At 41.1% G+C, this 19,146-nt stretch overlaps 1 protein-coding gene across 5 annotated transcripts in view; it reads right to left on the bottom strand.

Moving 5' to 3' along the window:
- SLC41A2 (solute carrier family 41 member 2) overlaps positions 1-18,055 on the bottom strand; it is a 125,749-nt gene extending 107,694 nt beyond the window's left edge. The window contains exons 1-2 of one of the 5 annotated variants that reach the window (XM_058741549.1): positions 12,051-12,135; positions 6,679-6,844 (exon numbers count right to left, since the gene is read on the bottom strand). The gene's annotated coding sequence lies outside the window, so the exon portion shown is untranslated. Of the gene's footprint in view, positions 1-4,906; positions 4,927-6,678; positions 6,845-8,256; positions 8,346-12,050; positions 12,139-17,926 lie in introns of those variants that run through there. The other 4 variants (XM_058741550.1, XM_058741552.1, XM_058741553.1 and 1 more) reach the window with 4 other exon arrangements.
- Between the last annotated feature and the right edge of the window lie 1,091 nt (positions 18,056-19,146).

Raw genomic sequence — 19,146 nt, 5'->3', positions numbered from 1 at the left:
GGAGCCATCACAATCCCGGACTTCAAGCTGTATTACAAACCTGTAATCATCAAGACAGTACGGCAGTGGCACAAAAACAGACACTCAGATCAATGGAACAGAAGAGAGAATCCAGAAATGGACCCACAAACGTATGGCCAACTAATCTTTGACAAAGCAAGAAAGAATGGCCAGTGAAATAAAGACAATCTCTTCAGCAAATGGTGCTGGGAAAACTGGACAGCAGCATGCAGAAAAATGAACCTGGACCACTTCCTTACACCATACACAAAAATAAACTCAAAATGGATGAAAGACCTAAACGTAAGACAGAAAGCCATCAAAATCCTCGAGGAGAAAGCAGGCAAAAACCTCTTTGACCTTGGCCGCAGCTACTTCTTACTCAACACATCTCCGGAGGCAAGGGAAACAAAAGCAAAAATGAACTATTGGACCTCATCAAAATAAAAAGCTTCTGCACAGCAAAGGAAACAATCAGCAAAACTAAAAGGCAACCAACAGAATGGGAGAAGATGATATAACAGATAAAGGGATAGCATTCAAAATCTATAAAGAACTTATCAAACTCAACACCCAAAAAACAAATAATCCAGTGAAGAAATGGGCAAAAGACATGAATAGACACTTCTCCAAAGAAGACATCCAGATGGCTAACAGACACATGAAAAAAATGCTCAACATCACTCACCATCAGGAAAACACAAATCAAAACCACAATGAGATCACCTCACACCTGTCAGAGTGGCTAAAACTCACAACTCAGTCAACAACAGATGTTGGTGAGGATGCAGAGAAAGAGGATCTCTTTTGCACTGCTGGTGGGAATACAAACTCTGGAAAACAGTATGAAGGTTTCTAAAAAAATTAAAAATAGAATTACCCTATGTCCCAGCAACTGCACTACTAGGTATTTATCCAAGGGATACAGTTGTGCTGTTTTGAAGGGCCACATGCACCCCAATGTTTATGGCAGTACTATCAACAATAACCAAAGTATGGACAGAGCTCTAATGTCCTTCAATAGATGAATGGATAAAAAAGATGTGGTATGTATATGTATATGTGTATATACTCAGGAACCAAAAAGAATGAAATTTTGCCATTTGCAACTATGTGGATGGAACTAGAGGGTATTATGCTAAGTGAAATGAGTCAGAGAAAGACAAATATCATAGGACTTCACTCATATGAGAAGCTGAAGATACAAAACAGATAAACATAAGGGAAGGGAAGCAAAAATAATATAAAAACAGGGAGGGGGACAAAACATAAAAGACTCTTAAATATAGAGAACGAACAGGGCTGCTGGAGGGGTTGTGGGAGAGGGGATGAGCTAAATGGGTGAGGGGCATTAAGGAATCTACTCCTGAAATCACTGTTGCACTATACGCTAACTTGGATGTAAATTTAAAAATTAATTAATTAACTTTAAAAAATAACTGTACATTTTAACACCAAGAATGAAGAAGGGAGCGGTGCCTGGCTGGCCCAGCTGGAAGAACTTGATCTTGGAGTTGTGAGTTTGAGCCCCATGTTGGGTGTAGAGGTTACTTAAAATGTATAAATAAATTAAAACTTAGAAAAAATATTATATGGGGTGCCTGGGTGGCACAGTTGGTTGAGCATCTGACTTCAGCTCAGGTCATGATCTCGCAGTTCATGAGTTTGAGCCCCACATTGGGCTCTGTGCTGTCAGCACAGAGTCTGATTCGGATCCTCTGTCCCCCTCTCTCTGCCCACGCCCCTACTCATACTCTCTCTCTCTCAAAAACAAACATCTAAAAAAATAAATACAATAATTTAAAAAAAAAAAAGAATGCAGAAGAGACAAAATCTTAGACCAAAAGACAGCCTTTCCATTAAACACATTTAGATTAATGAAGAACTCACTCCATGTTCCCTATAAAAGTACTGTCATGGGACAGCACTGGTCTACAGAGTCACATCAGAGAACCACTGACTTAAAGAAATATAAACTAATAATACCAGATACTCCTTATGAATTCAACTTTGGTCACAAAAATGAAAAACACTAGTTCAAATTGCTTGTTTTTAAAAGTTAGGTGGGGTGCCTAGGGTGGCTCAGTCAGTTAGGCGGCCGACTTCCGCTCAGGTCATGATCTCGAGGTCCGTGAGTCTGAGCCCCACGTCAGGCTCTGTGCTAACAGCTCAGAACCTGGAGCCTGTTTCAGATTCTATGTCTCCCTCTCTCTGACCCTCCCCCGTTCATGCTCTGTCTCTCTCTGTCTCAAAAATAAATAAACGTTAAAAAAAAAAATTAAAAAAAAAAAAGTTAGGAAAAGCAGCATATTGTATGTGTGTTGATTTACTACATCATTATCTTGGAGAAAATCTGTTCCTGGTGCTGGAGGAGGCATTGTTTGATTGCAAAGGCTAAATAATACACTTGAAAAATCCAACAGAGCTGTGAGTTACCAGGCCTGTCCTGCCTAATTACTAAGAAAGGCACTAAATAAGAGCTTAATACTTTGTTATCTTCCCACAACAAAACTGTTTTGAGTTAATCTGTTACCAGCATTCTCACAGTTAGTCAAAAAATCTCAAAACTTGTCCATCAGGTGGGTATATTTATATAAATATATTTGTATAAATTATATGTATTCGTATAGTGTGCATTCTGCTCCCTTCTGTTTTCTCTTTGACTATGTTTTCTGGTTAGTTATTCAAATGTAGGTAGTTACCACGGAGGATGTATTATGTGGTCAGTTAGTTTTCAGAGAGGTTAGGGCAGACCTCAGCTGACATACAAAATTATTTTCTAGTTTCATAAAAAATTTTGGTTCATTCTTTTGAATAATACTCAGTAAGTACTTAATTGTTTAATTGTATAATCAGTTCATAAAGAAAGATCATGTCTAGTTAATTTGCTTTTTGCAGCACCTAGGCAACAAGTCGACTTTAAGTATTTTCATTTTAAGATCTAAACCTGTGTAAACTTAAACCCTCACCAATTTCTCTCAATGATCAACTCCTTTCACTTAAGCAAAAATTATGTTTTTAGATAACAGTTTTAGATATCAGTTTCATGACCTGAACACTTCAGGTTCCCCATTTCTTATCCACAATTCCCTTTTCCTAAGGATTTTCCATCAAATCACCTTTCTCAGAGCTCATCCCAATAAGCTCTTAAACAATCATCCCTCTGGTTTTCTCATGTTCACCCCGACACCACTCTCTGCCATTTTGCTGTGACCTCATGTCAACTCCTCCTTCCTTGAATGCTCATCAGAACCTGGGAGGACGCTCTAGTCCCATCTATGGGGATCACGGACCTTGACTACTGATTTGTACTGAAGAAGTCTCTTCTCATTTGAGCTAGCCCTGCCACTTTTACAGAAATCATTTCTCATTTTTAGCCCTTGATTTCATTATCCTCATCCACTGGGCTCCCCATATCGCTTATTTTGGGTTCCTAATGTTTCACAATAACTCACTGCCTTCTACTAGATTACCAAACCCAGGTAAATTATTCTCTCTCCTCTAAACTTCCTTTATTCAATCCAATCTCCTTTATTCAGCTTTTCCACTTCTATACTTCCTACCAAATTGTTCCTAACAGCCAGGAACAATTCATCTCATTCAAAAGGTGATGATAAAAGTATACCACCTCAAAGAAATCTACCCGGAGGACCTGGGTGGCTCAGCTGGTTAAGCGACCAACTCTTGATTTTGGCTAAGGTTATTGCTTCTTGGCCTTTTGGCTAAGATCAAGTGTTGATTTTGGCTCAGGTCATGATCTCACAGTTTATGAATTCAAGCCCGCATGTGGGGCTCTGTGCTGACAGCGTGAAGGCTGCTTGAGATTCTGTCTCTCCCTCTCTCTCTCTCTACCCCTCCCCGACATGCATGTGCTCTCTATCAAAATAAACACTTAAGAAAAAAAACTACCCAAATTAATGTAGGATTAAAGGTACAGAGAGGAAAGAATAGTCAAAATTTATTGCCAAAAATAATTAGCAATTTTCCTATCACAGTTTTACAGAGAGAATTAAAAAAATTTTTTTAAGTTTTTATGTTATTCTTTGAGACAGCATGCACGTGAGGGGGGCTAGTGGGGGGGAGAGCGGTGGGGAGGGGGGGTGCGTAGCAAGAGACAGAGAGAGAGAGAGAGAGAGAGAGAGAGAGAGGGAGAGAATCCCAAGCAGGGCTCAATCCCACGAACCTTGAGATCATGACCTGAGCTGAAATCAAGAGTGGGACACTTAACTGACTGAGCCACCCAGGCGCCCCGAGAATTTTTCTTTTAAATGAAAGGTATCCATTTGGTTTCCCAATGCCAACTCCCACATGGCACAGATGACATGTTGTGTTTCTTATGATATTTGAATGTATCGCTTGGCCCTCAAAAGGTAAAAAATTAATTTGTAATATAAAAGAAACCTCCAGAATTCCAAATGCACCATCTTGGCTTGGCAGAGGTATATATTTCATGGTATCCAGTTAAGAACGTAGAACTAGGGGGAAAAAAGCATATAAATGTCTTCTGCTCATGTCCCGTAGCTAAACAAGGAAAAGGAACCATCCCACAGTAACAATTCTAAAGAATGAAGGTGAGCCCACTTAATAACTATCCCACAGGCTTTATAAGGGGTGAAGTCTCAAATTGGTCCAAACAACAGATGAGCTATAGTAATTTACATATCTCATAATTTTTATCATTGTTGAGCTCATTTAAAGGTAGTTGGAGGGGCCCCTGGGTGGCTCAGTTGGTTAAGCGTTGGACTTTTGATTTTGGTTCAGGTCATGATTTCATAATTGCGAGATCAAGCCCCACGTCAGGCCTGAGCATGGAGCGTGCTTAAGAGTCTCTCTCTGTCTTGGGGGGGGGGGGGGGGCCTGGGTAGCTCAGTCAGTTGAGCATCCGACTTCGGCTCAGGTCACAAACTCGTGGTTCATAAGTGCAAGCCCCGCGTTGAGCTCTGTGCTGACAGCTCAGAGCCTGAAGCCTGCTTTGGATTGTGTGTTTCCCTCTCTCTCTGCCTTTCTGCTGCTCATGCTCTCTCTCTCCCTCCCTCAAAAAATAAACATTAAAAAAATTTTTTTAATAAAATTAAAAAAATAAAAAAATATTCTCTCTCCCCCTCTGCCCCTGCCTCACTCTTTTTCTCTCTCTCAAAAATAAATAAATAAATAAATAAAATTTAAGAATGTTTATTTAGAAGGATACGTCAAAATCAAGCTAATGATTCAACTAAAACATATCCCAGAGTTAAGCCATTTCTACTTATCGAGAAAATGTTGACAGAATAAATATGTGTGTCCAAAGAACTATGTGTATTGCATAAACAAAGTACAGTTTATTCTACCAAGTGCCATCAGTTAGATTACATCTAGTCCCTATCAAACCAACCAACTGAAAAATGAGGAAAAAATTCAACCATTTAACTAGATATTCTGATTAAATTCAGAGCAATACACAAATAGTTTTAATAACACAGGAAGCCAACTATTACCAAAAACATCAGTTAGTGCTACTGTTTGAAAAAACCTGAGGAATAGTTGGGTGGCAAACAAGTTTAATCAGAGAACTCTGTTTTGAAGTTGAGAAAGCGCTTTTCAACAACAAAACAGTTTATTTCTCCTACTCTGTCTTCAACATTTCTTACACGTATCTTATTCAAAAATTACCACTTAACACTCTCTCCTTCAATTGACAAGCTATTGACATTCATTAATTTCCTGCAAACTCCTGCTGAGAACATCACCTTCTCATCAATCATTCATGTATAAAGTCATAAGAAACTTTAGAAATAATAGCTACAGACAGCGTTGCTACTGAAAACCAGTATTTTTCTTTTCTTTAATAAATATTGAAACCCCCCCTTTTTTTTTTACTTCAGCAGCAAGGAAACTGATAGCTATAGTTAAAATTCGAGTCTATGATTAATGTATTCATCTTAATGTTATACTCCTAGTTTTATTTTCTCTAGTACTAGTCTTGTAATTCTTTTTTTAAAAAGCCAACATTTCTTGTAGGTGTTGTTTTTTTATAAACTGACTCAACACCTCTGTGTAAAAGATAGTGTACATAAGAATAAAACATAAATAATGCATTTCCTTAGCAGTGTTCTCTGGCACTTGTAAGTCTAAAATACCTAAATTTAGAAAGTAAGTAATGACTTCATCAGCATTTCAAATTAGTAAACATTTTTCCGAACTCCTACAAAAGTATACTTTCATACTTTTCCCCCATGACACATCCTTATATTCTTACAGAGAATTCAACCCTGAAAAGGTAAACCCACTTCTAGACCAACATAAAATATACCATCAACTCTGTGTATAATTAAACTAAAAATTGAAAATGAACTCTTTCAGAATTTTAAGGTACAGAAAGGATGCCAATGTCCCAAAGTTTAAAAGAAAAAAAATCCCATTTTTAAGAACAGAGAAAGGAAGAAAAAAGCTAATGTGTCAAAATTTAAAAGAAAAATGAAACTTTCTTTTTAAGAAAAGAGAAAGGAAAAAATGATTTGCCACAGATAAAGTCAGCATTTTTTTTCTACATTTTAAGACCAGGAGTATTCCATAATTGTCACAGTATCTCATTTTAACTATTTACTTAAAGCACTTCTACTCACCCACAGCTCCCCCCTCCCCCGGCCCCAGATCTCAGAGGTGAAGCAGTGAACTGACGGGCAGGCCATATTACATTACCTTCCAAAGTGATAAAACAGCACAGCTCCCTCGCGGAGGTGTTCCTCAGGTGGCAGCCTAACACCACCTTCCCTCGCTGGGACACCTGCACAATGGCACTGCCCAGAAAGATCTTCTACCTTCCCAGGCTGTGCTTTCCCTCAAGGGTGCTCCCTGGTACATAGCGCTGTGAAGTCAATTCAAGTGCACAGACTCAGTACAAGAGACCATACACAGATGAGGTAAACTACAGGTACACAGTGTTATGTTACTTGATTATCTTGGCAACAAAGTGAAACAATGGCTTAACTCAATCAAGTCTCTTCTCTACCCTTTGGTCAGGGCTGTGTACCTTTTTACTCAAATACCAGTTGGGCGGGGGCAGGGCGGGGGACGGGGAAAAAGGTTGGGGGAGGCTCTGGGTCCAACTTGAAGTTCAAGCTAACTATACTCAAAGCCACCTAAAAACCAGCCTAGTTGTCATGATGGTCTTTGCTCATAAAAATATCCTGACTACCCTTCCTTCTTTCCCTGCTCATTTGAAACTGTTCTTCTAATTCCCACTAGCATAAAGGGAGGTTTTTTTAAATTATTTTTCTTTTTTGGTCTTCAGTGCAAAAAAAAAAAAAAGAAGAAGAAAAGGCAAAGATACACAAAAATTGTTTATTCTGGAAACCTATCATTCCGAGATAATCACTGATGACATAGTGGTATATAACTTTACTATATTTTAATATATATATATATATATATATATATATATTCAAAACAAAAATAGGCTTATATTGTACATATTATTTTACATCCTGCCTTTTGCATTTCATAAAATATCCCCCCAAATTTCCTTATCAATATTATTCTACTGAGTTACTATTAATGGTTACTTACAATTTCCTCTTTCTGAAATTCCTCAGAGCTCTAAAATTGCCTCTTCCTTCCTACTTCTCCCTCTGCACTCATCTCTCAATAAGAACAGCACAACCAAAAAGCAACAGCCTTCATTTAAAGAACACAACCTAAACACTGCCAGATAGCTGACAAACGGTTGCATTCATTTTCCATAGCCATGATTTCATTTATACTTTATACTCGTTACATAATTGTGGATGAATAACTACGTGTGCCCACCAAGCTCCAAAGCAGGGTCAGATTACCAAGTCTATGGCGGGTCTCCCTCATAATCCATCACATATAATTCAAAATGACAGTAACTCCAGGGACTCCTAGGTGGCTTAGTTGGTTAAGTGTCCTGACTCTTGATCTCAGTTCAGGTCTTTTTCTCAGGGCTGGGAGTTCAAGCCCTGCACTGGGCTCCACACTGGGTGTGGAGACTACAGTAGTAGTAATAACAATAATAATAATAACAACCCCAAAGTAAGAGTCACAAAAAGGTATTATTTTTCCCAAGACTACCTCACTGTTTCTTTAAAAAACATTAATTTTTTTCTCTCTCTTTTGGTACTTCCTTGCTAATGCTCAAACACGTGTTTGGATTGCCTAGTAAGCACTGCCCCCAGGGTTGAGAAAGGGATAGGTTTGTTCTAAAGAGTAATAGCATTTAGAATTCAGATTACAAAATCTATTCACAAAATCCCATACCTGAGTATACAGATTTCAGTCAAGTACGTTTTGAAAAGGAGAGAATATTAACTGTTCAAAGTTGTAGACCCGATGTGGAATCACTGGCAAATGCGTTATGCTGTGTTTGAAACTGTACAAAGCTTACCGAGATATTTACTATGCTTTCATTAAACGGGTTAATTAATAACAGGGCTTGCACTGAGTGATTTTACGGGGAAATTTCAAGTGACTCATTTAGCAAATCTCCACACTTCAATTACGAGAGATGAGCTTCTTACAAAAACTTAAATGTCAAGAAGTGTCCACACGCCAATGATATTGACAGTAGTTAAGTCAAACTGCTGTGTCTTAAATCCTGGCTTTTACTAGCTGTGGGATCTATGCCTCTAAATCTCCGTTTCCTCATGAGAACAAACAAACAAACAAACCTCCCTAACTGGGTTTTCATAAAGATTAAATGACTTAATACACGTAAAATGCTTACATCAGTGTACTGAGTCTTCAAAATATGTTTAGCTAATTATCATTATGCATCATTAGTTTTATAGTTTATAAAAGGTTCAAAACCTAATATTCCACCTCTTTCTCCCCATACTAGGGAATATACTATACCATACAATTATATATTGCTAGGTTGAACCCCTGGCTTATAACTTTCAGATCAACTGTTTTGTTCCAATTTTCTCTAAAAAAAATAAACTGAGGATAAATATTTATCTTTTATACAACTTATCCAATCTTGCTTTTAATTACACTGCCAGTATGCTATAAAGTGGTATGTGTGTGTGTACACATATGTTTATATACGTATATATATATATTGACCAGTTTGTACATACACTAAACAGTACACGTACTGAACAATACGGGTCTTCAGGAAACCAGTGCTTTAAAAGAAAAAAAGAAAATGAAAGCTGAAATAGGAAGTAGCTCTCATATTGTTGTGAAGTTTACACACCATACCTGATGTATCTTTCGTTTTTAAAACGATATCTAAATAACATTTTTACAGTTCACAAGGAACACAGACTACCTTAAACCACACCGTAAGGTTTACTCTAGACTGAAAACTAAGTCTACTCAACCAGAACATGAAGCACTAGAAAGACAGAATCCATCATGAGTTTGCCTGGGGTTATTTTGAAACCTTATCGTCTGCGAATGCTAGAGTACAAGAGTTTTCTGCTTTAAAAAAAAAAAAAAAGAAAAGAAAATTCAAATGTTATTAAACATTCTTTGTTAATTATTTATCTAAAAACATAGAGGAAAGTGGCAGAGTGTGAAGAAAATAGCAGACAGCACTCTGGACTCGCACATAGTCTTTTTTGAAAACCTGGGAGACAGACATGTTCATACCCTGCAGTTTGAGAGACTGAGTCTTGAAGAGGTTAAGGAATATGCCCAAGTTGTAAAGTTAGTAAGATAAAGATACAGGACTTGAATTCGTGACTTGCTGACTAACCAGCTCATGATAAGGAAGATGCTACAGACATTCTCTGTGTTACGATCCTTCTGTCCCAGAGCGGGCCATGGGGGACAAGGACTACAGAACCAAGATCCTTCCAATACTCGTTCTCAACTCTGCTCATGCCCAACACTGGAATCCAGTAAATTGGGTTCAAGTTATTTTTTTAACACAGCTGATGGTTCAAGAATGAAAGCAGCTCCTTCTGAAGTCTCATCCCTAACTCACAGGTGAATTCTCTGCATTTTCTTCTATTATTCAATTAATAAGTTAACAAGTATTTCCTGAAGACCCAGAAATGCAGCTGTATCATAAATTGCCCTTTTATAAGTCACATATAAAACTGCAGAAAAGGAAGAGACCACTTCTATCTTAGTAGTACCTGCCCCCTCCCCGCCAAATGCTCTTTCTTTGCAAAACATTACTGCCCTTATTTACACGAAGGTCATCCTTTACTAGTTAATGAGCTTTTGATACAAATTCTGCGTATTTCCTATTCAACATTAGTCAAAATGTAGGTGTTCACTAAATACCTGTTGAAAGAAGGAATGTACTAAACAATGGTGAACAAAACCTTAAAGAACAGGTAAGATTTAGGTGCGCCTGTGTGGCTCAGTTGGTTGAGCATCCAACTTCAGCTCATGTCATGATCTCACAGCTTGTGGGTTTGAGCCCCACCTCGGGCTCTGCACTGACAGCTCAGAGTCTGGAGCCTGCTTCGGAGTGTATCTCCTTCTCTCTCTGCTCCTTCCATGCTCATACTGTCTCTCTCTCTCTCTCTCCAAATAAATAAACATAATAATAAAAAAAAAATTTAAAGAACAGGTAAGATCTAGAGAGATGGGAAAAAAGGTAGGGGTTGGGGGAGAGTGCATTCCAACAAGGTGACTGGTTACCATCCATAAAACTGCTGGGGAAAATAGACAGGTCTATGCAGAACATTCATGTCACTATGTAGCAAAATGGTGAACTGGGTAAGATCTGGAATTCCTTAGTAGGGTGTTTAGGACTTTCTTTTCTTATTTATTTATCTATCTATCTACCTATCTATTTATAGCAAGCAGGAGAGAGGGGCAGAGAGAGAGAGAGAGAGAATCCCAAGCAGGCTCCTATCTATTTATTTATTTATTTTAGCGAGCGGGGGGCGGGGAGGGGGCAGAGAGAGAGAATCCCAAAAAGGCTCCACCTCCATGCCCAGTGCAGAGCCCAGCGTGGGGCTTGATCCCATGACCCTGGGATCATGACCTGAGCTGAAACCAAGAGTCAAATGCTCAACCCACTGGGCCACTTAGGTGCCCCTAAACATTTACTTTTAATGCAGAGCAATTATTTGTTTAAATTAAACCCTATGTGAAATCCCTATATATAAAACAGGAACAGACAAAGCAGTACAGAGTGAAGCACCCTGCTTCCCATCCACTAGGTCTCTACCTACCTAACTTGAGAAGACCCAGAAGCCCCTCATGAGAGCACAATTTGAAAAACACTGGGTTAAAGAAAGGTCTGGAAGGGCAGATACCAAAGTGCTCAGAGTATTTACTTCCAAAGAACCAGGTTGGCCTCGGTCGTGGGGTAGGGTAAGGAAGGACTTGAAACACCACTTTCGCTTTTTAAATCCTGTATATTTTTATATTATCTGTACTTTTGCTTATATTGAGCACTTTTTTTTTTTAAGTTTATTTATTTATTTATTTTGAGAGAGAGAGCAGACACGAGTGTGAGCAGTGGAGGGGCAGAGAGGAGAGAGACAATCCCAAGTAGGCTCTGCACTGTCAGTACAGAGCCTGACTAGGCGCTTGATCTTGATCTCACAAACCACAGGATCATGACCTAAGCCGAAATCAAGAGTTGGACCGTTAAGTGACTGAGCTACCCAGGGGCCTTTATTGAGCACTTTTTATTTTTTAATTTAAAAAGTAATAAATAAGAAACCATTGCTCTAAAACAGCACTTTTAATGGTTAAATTTCAAGTGCACTGCCACATTGTAATGAATCATTTCCCTATAGCAGGGCATTTTCTTCACTAAACTACATTGCACCGAAAATGAACATCTTGGTGCATAATAATTTCCCATATTTAGAATGATTTCCTGAGGATAAATTTATACAAGTTAGCAGCTTCAATTTAGGTTCTACAATGCACTGCTTAAAATAGGACTCTGTACAACATAAAAATACAAGACTCAGTAAGTATTTTTAAAAAAGCCATCCCATATTAGCAAAATTAGATTCTAGCACTCATGTTTAAGCTACATAAAATCTAATTTACAAAACTAATTAGCCAAGTTTCCACATCTCAAAAGTATATTAAAGAGAAATTTGAATCAGAACTTGAAATCTCTCTACCTTTCATGAATTTTTCATATCTTCTCTTGCCACTTATCGAAACCATACACTTAAAGAATTTTTCCTTCACAGTTGGGTTTCACAATCTAATTCTGTGAAGTCACAGTACTGTGACAGTACAATCATTCTCTGGCAACAAACTGACATCATTAAATTCTTATTTGTAAGTTCTTTGGGTGTATGGATGTTCTATTTTTACTTCTTCTAAAACCAAAATTTATTCTCTGTTGCCTCTCCACTAAGCTCATATGATTGATACATTTTAATCTAATTTATTCTCTTTGTTCCTAACCATCTTTATAAAACTGTCTTCTGGTGAGTGCTCCGAAAATGCCCGTCCAAACAAAATATAAATGACTGCTAGATTGCCTCCTCGTGTGAACAATCTGTCATTGCTCTGTAGTCCTTGGGAAGAAAAACTCCCAGATCAGAAAGTCTCTTCTTTTTCTTCTCTCTGCTACTGCTTTAGAATAACATTAGAGTACTTTTTGTTAAATATCTTTTAAATAAATCAATATGATTCTATCACTAACATGATTCCAAATGAGAAAACAAGAATTGATGGGGGGGGGGGGGCGGGGATGGGGAGAGAAAGAGAGAGGGAGAGGGACAGAGGGAGAGAGAGAATCATAAGCATGGGGCTTGATCCCACAACCCTGGGATCATGACCTGAGCTGAAATCAAGAGTCAGACACCCAACCAACGGAGCCACCCCAGGCACCCCCCAAAAAAGAATTTCTAATAAAACCTTTTTCTTTTTCCAAAAGCAAGTATTATTAGAAACATCAAGGTCATTTCTACTACCATGTAACAGTTCTAATACACAGGATATTTAGACTCTATCAACAAAGATTTACTTAATCCCTACTGGGTACCAAGCACTAAGCTAAATGCCAGAGGTTCAACATGAGACAGATCTTTCCGTCAGTGCAAAGGCACTTAGGCAGACAATAAGTCTTTATGAAATGGAGGTTCCAGTACAAAAAACAGAAGAAAGATTCTTTAGAAAAAATAGATTAGAACCAAATTTGGAATACCTGTAACACTGGGCCAAGGAATTTGCGGTTTGTATTTGAGTAGAGAAAGACCAGGCACTCAGAGGTATCTCTGGAAAATAATCAATCTAATCAGACCCTTTTGAGTGGCTTCTCATTTCCTCTAAAATAAATCCAAATTCTTTAACAAGGTTAACCAAATCCTGTATAATCATTCCCATCCACCTTTGCCTGTGGTCACACAGGCTTTTTGTCTCTTTCCTCTATTGCAGACATTTTCAAACTTTACATATTACAATCTAGTAACCATGTGTGACACATTTTCTTTTTTAAAAGATGCAGATCACAGGGGCACCTGGGTGGATCAGTCGGTTAAGTATCCAACTTCAGCTCAGGTCATGATCTCATGGTCCATGAGTTCAAGCCCCACATCAGACTCTGTGCTGACAGCTCAGAGCCTGGAGCCTGCTTTGGATTCTGTGTATGTCTCTCTCTCTCTGCCCCCCCCCCCCAAAAAAAAATAAAATAAAAACATAAAAAAAATTTTTTAATAAATAAATAAAAGATGCAGATCACAATCCACTAAATTGAATTTACAATCTACTGGTAGCTGCCCAGGAGCCTGCAGTTTGAAAAATACTGCTTTAGTATACCACCCTCTCTCTCCCTTCTTGGCCTTTCCATATGTTCCTTTTTCCTGAAACTCTTGCTCATCCTCACTCTTCCCTTTCACCTGGCTACTTCCTATTCTACTTTGTGACCTTGGGGCTCAGCCATCACTTCCCCTGACACTCTCAGATTGGGTCCCCCTCTTCTGGTCCCAAAGTACTCTAAGCTTTCTAACATTTATTACACTTTATTGTAATTGTTTCTGCACTAGCTGTCTCTCTAGGCTGTAAACTCCATGAGAGCAAGGACCCATTCTTGTTCACTGCTGAATCCCAAGGGCCCAGCCCAGTGCCTATTAGACACTCAGTAAATAAATATTGGAGGAGTAAAACAAGTTAGGAAAAAGACTTAATAATCTATACATTTAACCATACAATGAAATGATCACCCACTTAAAAAAACTCTTCCAAGGAAAACATGACCTCAGCTCCAATTTTATAAATGATTAATTTCCTAGGCTAGTCTACGAAACGCAAGAGGATGGCTGCTTATTTTTCTAATGACAGCAGAACCTTCACTCCTCTGAGTAGGAGAAATCGGGATTGAAGGGGGGCCATGGAAGGGACACTTTTCTCTTACCCCAGCAGCAATTCCTCTGAGAAAGTGATTTACCTAAGGGCTAAGATAAGAATAAAGGTCAATATTCCAGACAGGCCCCGCCCCCAAGCTCTCACTGGCTGTCTGGAACTTGGACGCCTTCAAAGAAAGTTTCCTTTCCCATTCCAACTCCTAGAAGGTAAACTTCCTGATTCAGGACTTTCCCTCCCTGCAGGTGAGACCTGTACCTTAGGTGCTACAGTTGCCTCTAGGTAGGCAAATTAAGAAGGAATAGAGAAAGCAGGGATCTAAACTAAGTTTTCCAATCCAGCTGTACCAGAAATAACAAACTATTTTAACAGTATTTTCATCTTCATCTGGTTTCTTCACTCCGATCTCAAGAAACCAGAATCTGGAGACAGAAGGGGTGTATTTAGCACACTGAAAAGCTTACACATGCACAACAGTCATCGCAATCTGACTTCAGGGTCCTAGGAGGAGAGTAGCATGGAGAAGCAAGGTGGGGAAAAGGGAAAGAGGAATGGAATGAAGGAGAAAAAGGTTCTTCCACTTGTGCTATTTAGAATTTCTCTTGGGCAAAAATATCTCAATATATTGAATCTATCTTCATATCCTACAACCTTCCCTTCCAAATTCTCATTCTTGCTTTTCTTGACTCTTCTTCCAGACCTTTTATGCTGTCCAAAGATCTCCATTTTCAACACCCACACTTCTAGAAATACAGCAAGTTTTGCCAAACCCGCAAAATGTTCCATGATCTCATACTACTTACCTCTCTTATCCTTCTTCAAGTCAAAATTCCCATTTCCTCAGTGTAGCTGATCAAGGGGAAAGCAATCTGAATAAATCCATTCACATTAAGATAGAATAACTGATTGACAGTCCTAGCCTTTGAACCCTACTGGAGGTATATATGCCTTATATATATTAAAACACATACAGTATTTTTAAGTTACAGAAATCTAACTACAATAATCTCAGAGAAAAGATGAGAGGTGCCTAGAAGTCCACCATAAAGGAGGCAGGGTCTGCTCTGACCACCATTTCCCAGGGATCATGTCCCCAAATTGTTCCCACTTTTCATTGTCCTCGACTCTCAGTCCTTAATAAGTGACACTAAAAACTCCAGAGTGCAGAGAAGGCCACCTTGGAAAACATTTGTAGCCTCGGGACATTTACATACCCTTTGGGTGAGTCAGTAAGAAACTATTGGTTTGGATGGGTGATACTTTCAACATGTTTGATAATCATTCCATTAGCTAAAAGAAAGACATACACTCAGCTTATACAGTGAAATTATGCATTCTATGAAGGAAGTCAATGAGGCATAAAAGGGTTAAATGTTTCCATTGTTATATAATTTAGCAGTTGAAAAGCAGGATTGGGCTTTTCTTCACACTTTTATTCAGCTGCTTATCCATTAATTCCACTTGGAAATCTTTAATTTTATTTTCTATAACATTTCTGAAATTTGGAAGTATATTTTTGAACAGTCACATTAGGATAATAGGAAAGTGAGCCTGAACTCCTGAGAGACAGGTGCCGTGTCTTTTCCAGTGGTTTTTGCTATAAAAGAGCTGAGGCTAACGCTGAATTTGTGTTTACTCAGAAATTAACCACGAAATAAGCATAGTTGCGTTCATTCAGCTCTAAGTGGCTCTTAACTTCAGCGCCATCAGAAAAATTTGCCCCCCCCCACAGATGAATACAACTGTAATAAAACTACACGAACTTAGTAAAATGAGACCTTCCACTTTGCTTGAGCAGGTAAGTATATGAAATTTTAATTGAATCACTGGTGTTTGCCATTTTTTATTAGTTTGTTTAGCTAGCCATCAATCCGAGTTATTTGTAATTACAGTGATAACTGGGACTTTTGTCAAACCAAGCAAAGAATATATGAAAACACCAACTGTGTGTGGTCTCTCTTGTGGCTTTTCTCAAGATACCAGAAAGGGAAACAGGCAGTAAGACACCCAAGAATTGACAGGTTGGGTATTCTGAAAAAAGCATAAATGGCACTTAGTTTCCCCCAAGTAGAAGCACCATGTCACTTGCTATCAGGTTGGTTGGCTTTTTTCAAGTTTACTAGCCCCCAAACCTAAAATTTCGTCCACAAATGAACAATACAACAGTAAAAAGACAAACACCCGACATGTAAGAAAAAAGACAAATAACCCAATTAAAATATAGGCAAAGGATACGAAGAGACATTTCTCCAAAGAAGCCGTACAAACAGCAAATAAGAACACGAAAAGATGCTCAACATGATTGGTCATCGGGTAAATGCAAATCAATACCACTTCCCACCCACTAGCATAGCTATAATAAAAACTACCCAATAGACAGTAACAAGTGTTGGCCAACAGGTGGAGAATTTGGAACCCTCATACACTGTCCGGCAGGAATGTAAAAGGTTGCAGCTACTATGGAAAAGTTTGGCTGTTCCTCAACAAGCTAATCATATATACACCCAAGAAAAATGACAGCATATGCCCACATAAAAACCTGCACACAAATACTCATAGCAGCATTATTCACAATGACCAAAAGTGGAAACATCCTTAATGTCCATCAAGTGATGAATAGATAGACAATATCTGAAACTATGCTACATCAATACAACGGAATAGTACCCAGCCATGAAAAAGAATACGGATACACGCTACAAAATGGATGAACCCTGAAAACATATTGCTATGCGAAGGAAGCCAGACACAAAAAGTCACCTACTGTATGATTCCATTCATATGAAATTTCCAGAACAGGCAAATCCTTAGGGAAAGGACGTAGATTAATGGTTGCCAGAGGGTGGGCTAAAGGAGAAATGAGAATGGCTGCTAATGGGTCAAAGGGTTTCATTTTGACGTGATGCTAATGTTCAGGATAGTGGTGATAGTTGCAAAACTTTGTGACTATGTGAAGGCCGCACTTTTGAAAGGGCGAATTTTACGGTGTGTGCAGTATATCTCAATTAAAAAAAAAAACCCAAGTGCTCATTTACAGACAGACGACACGTAATATGCATGTAAATGGTAAATACATAATTACATACGAACATATAATCTCTCCATGTAGATGCACGTTTGGGGCGGGGGGGGGGGGGTGGGTAACTGAGATGCGTGTATTTCACTTACATAAAGAAAAGAATCAAAGAGGGCGGGGGCACAGAGCAACTGCGGAGCCCTGAAGCAGCGGAGCCGGGATGTGCCCCGAGCCCGCCTGGCGGCGTCTCCAGCCCAGCTCACCTTCCACCCATCACTCGGCCACCACCCGCTGCCGGGCCCAGCGGGGCTCGGGGCCGCCCGCCCGTCCACCCGCGGCTGCCGGCAGCCGGCGCCCAGGGCCAGCCTGCGGTCCCGCCCGAGGTGGGGCAGGCGCGGGGGCCCGAGGGGGTGGGGAGACACGGCGGCTCGGGAGGGGCGCGCCGCCGCTCCCCGTCGCCCCGGCCGCTGGGTCCCGAGCCCGGTCCCGCCCCTCCTCCCTCCAGTACCTGGGATGCGCCCGAAAGCGGCGCCGCGGCCAAAGCCCAGACTTCCCCTCCATTATCACCTGCCCCGGAGCGCGGCCGCGGCGGCCGGTGTAAGGAGAGGGGACCCCGCCTCCTCAGACGCGACCGAGGCACCCGGGGCGGGGGACGGAAGGAGCATTCACCTGGTCCCCCGCGGCGGCAGCGGCGGCGGCGGCTGGCGGCTGCCCCGGGCCGCGGCTCCTTCCTGCTCGCGCGCCTCCTCGCGCCCTCGCCGGCCCGGCGCTGACAGCCCGGGAGCCGGCGCCCGCGGCCCGCTCGCTCCCCGCCCCCGCGCGGCCGCCCCGCGCACGCGCAGCCGCGCCGCCGCCCCAGGGGAAGCGAGCGCCTGGTGATGTGGCCGCGGGGGCGGCGACCTGGAGCGCGAGCGCCGCCCCCTCCCGGACCCCTGGCCGCCCCCTGAAAGCCGCGGGCCCGGGGCGAGAGCGAGGAGAGCACGGGGTCGGGGGCATGGGGGGTGGGTGGGGTGGGGGGAATCTTCGGGGAGCCCTACCCGGGAGGGAAGGGCTGTGGCCTTTCGGGAGCCCCCTCCATCCCCGCAGACCCACGCCCATCCACATCGCCAGCTGCTCCTAGGTCCGAACCCCCGAATCTATGACTCATGATTTCTGTTCTCAGACCAGGGGCCTCCTGGTGGCTGGGTTCGTGTTTCCTTCTCTGTAGACTGGAATGAAAACCAAAGCGTTTGCAACTCTCCGCTGGCCTTTCCGCAGAGCAGCGCAGCAGGGGCCGAGCCGGAGCCGAGGTCAGAGAGAGAAGGGGGTGGCCCCGTAAGGGGATTGGATTTAGGGCGGCTCCCAGCACCCTCCCCGTGGGAGAGAGGTGGAGAAGCAAAGGCCACGGGCACGGGGGAGGTGGCCGGGATCCCAAGCCTTTTCAAGTTCGCCACAACCTGGGTGAAAGTGACCAAAGTTTGCAGTGTAAACCGAGAACTCTTATCTAACAACTATTGAGCACCTTTTGTATAGGACTCAGGTATTGGCCTACGCTGGGGGGGACATTCCAGTGAACAAAACATAGGCGTCGGTCCTCAGGCACTTATTCTGAAAGACTGTCATTTTAAAAATGACACAGCTGGTGGCACTCATTTTCTCAGAGCAAAGTTTCCAACTGTCAGTCACGCCCGTGATTTAGTAGCAGCTTTTCAGGTGCTAAGGGACAGCAGAGCATACGTTTATCCAGTTTTGTTTTGTTTTTTTCTGTTTTTCTCCGTTACAATCAAACTGAGTTTTGACCTTCACATTCAGGGTGAAGTATGCCTCCGTGTCAGGCTTGATCCTGTGCATTAATGCTTTTTATAAGGGTGTATGCAGGGTTCTTCACGCCCTGAACACCATTAGGGGTA

This window comes from Neofelis nebulosa, chromosome 8 (genome assembly GCF_028018385.1).
Source record: "Neofelis nebulosa isolate mNeoNeb1 chromosome 8, mNeoNeb1.pri, whole genome shotgun sequence".
Lineage (NCBI taxonomy): Eukaryota > Metazoa > Chordata > Mammalia > Carnivora > Felidae > Neofelis > Neofelis nebulosa.
The sequence above is the reverse complement of the archived record's forward strand: the minus strand, read 5'-3'. Positions and strand labels throughout refer to the sequence as shown.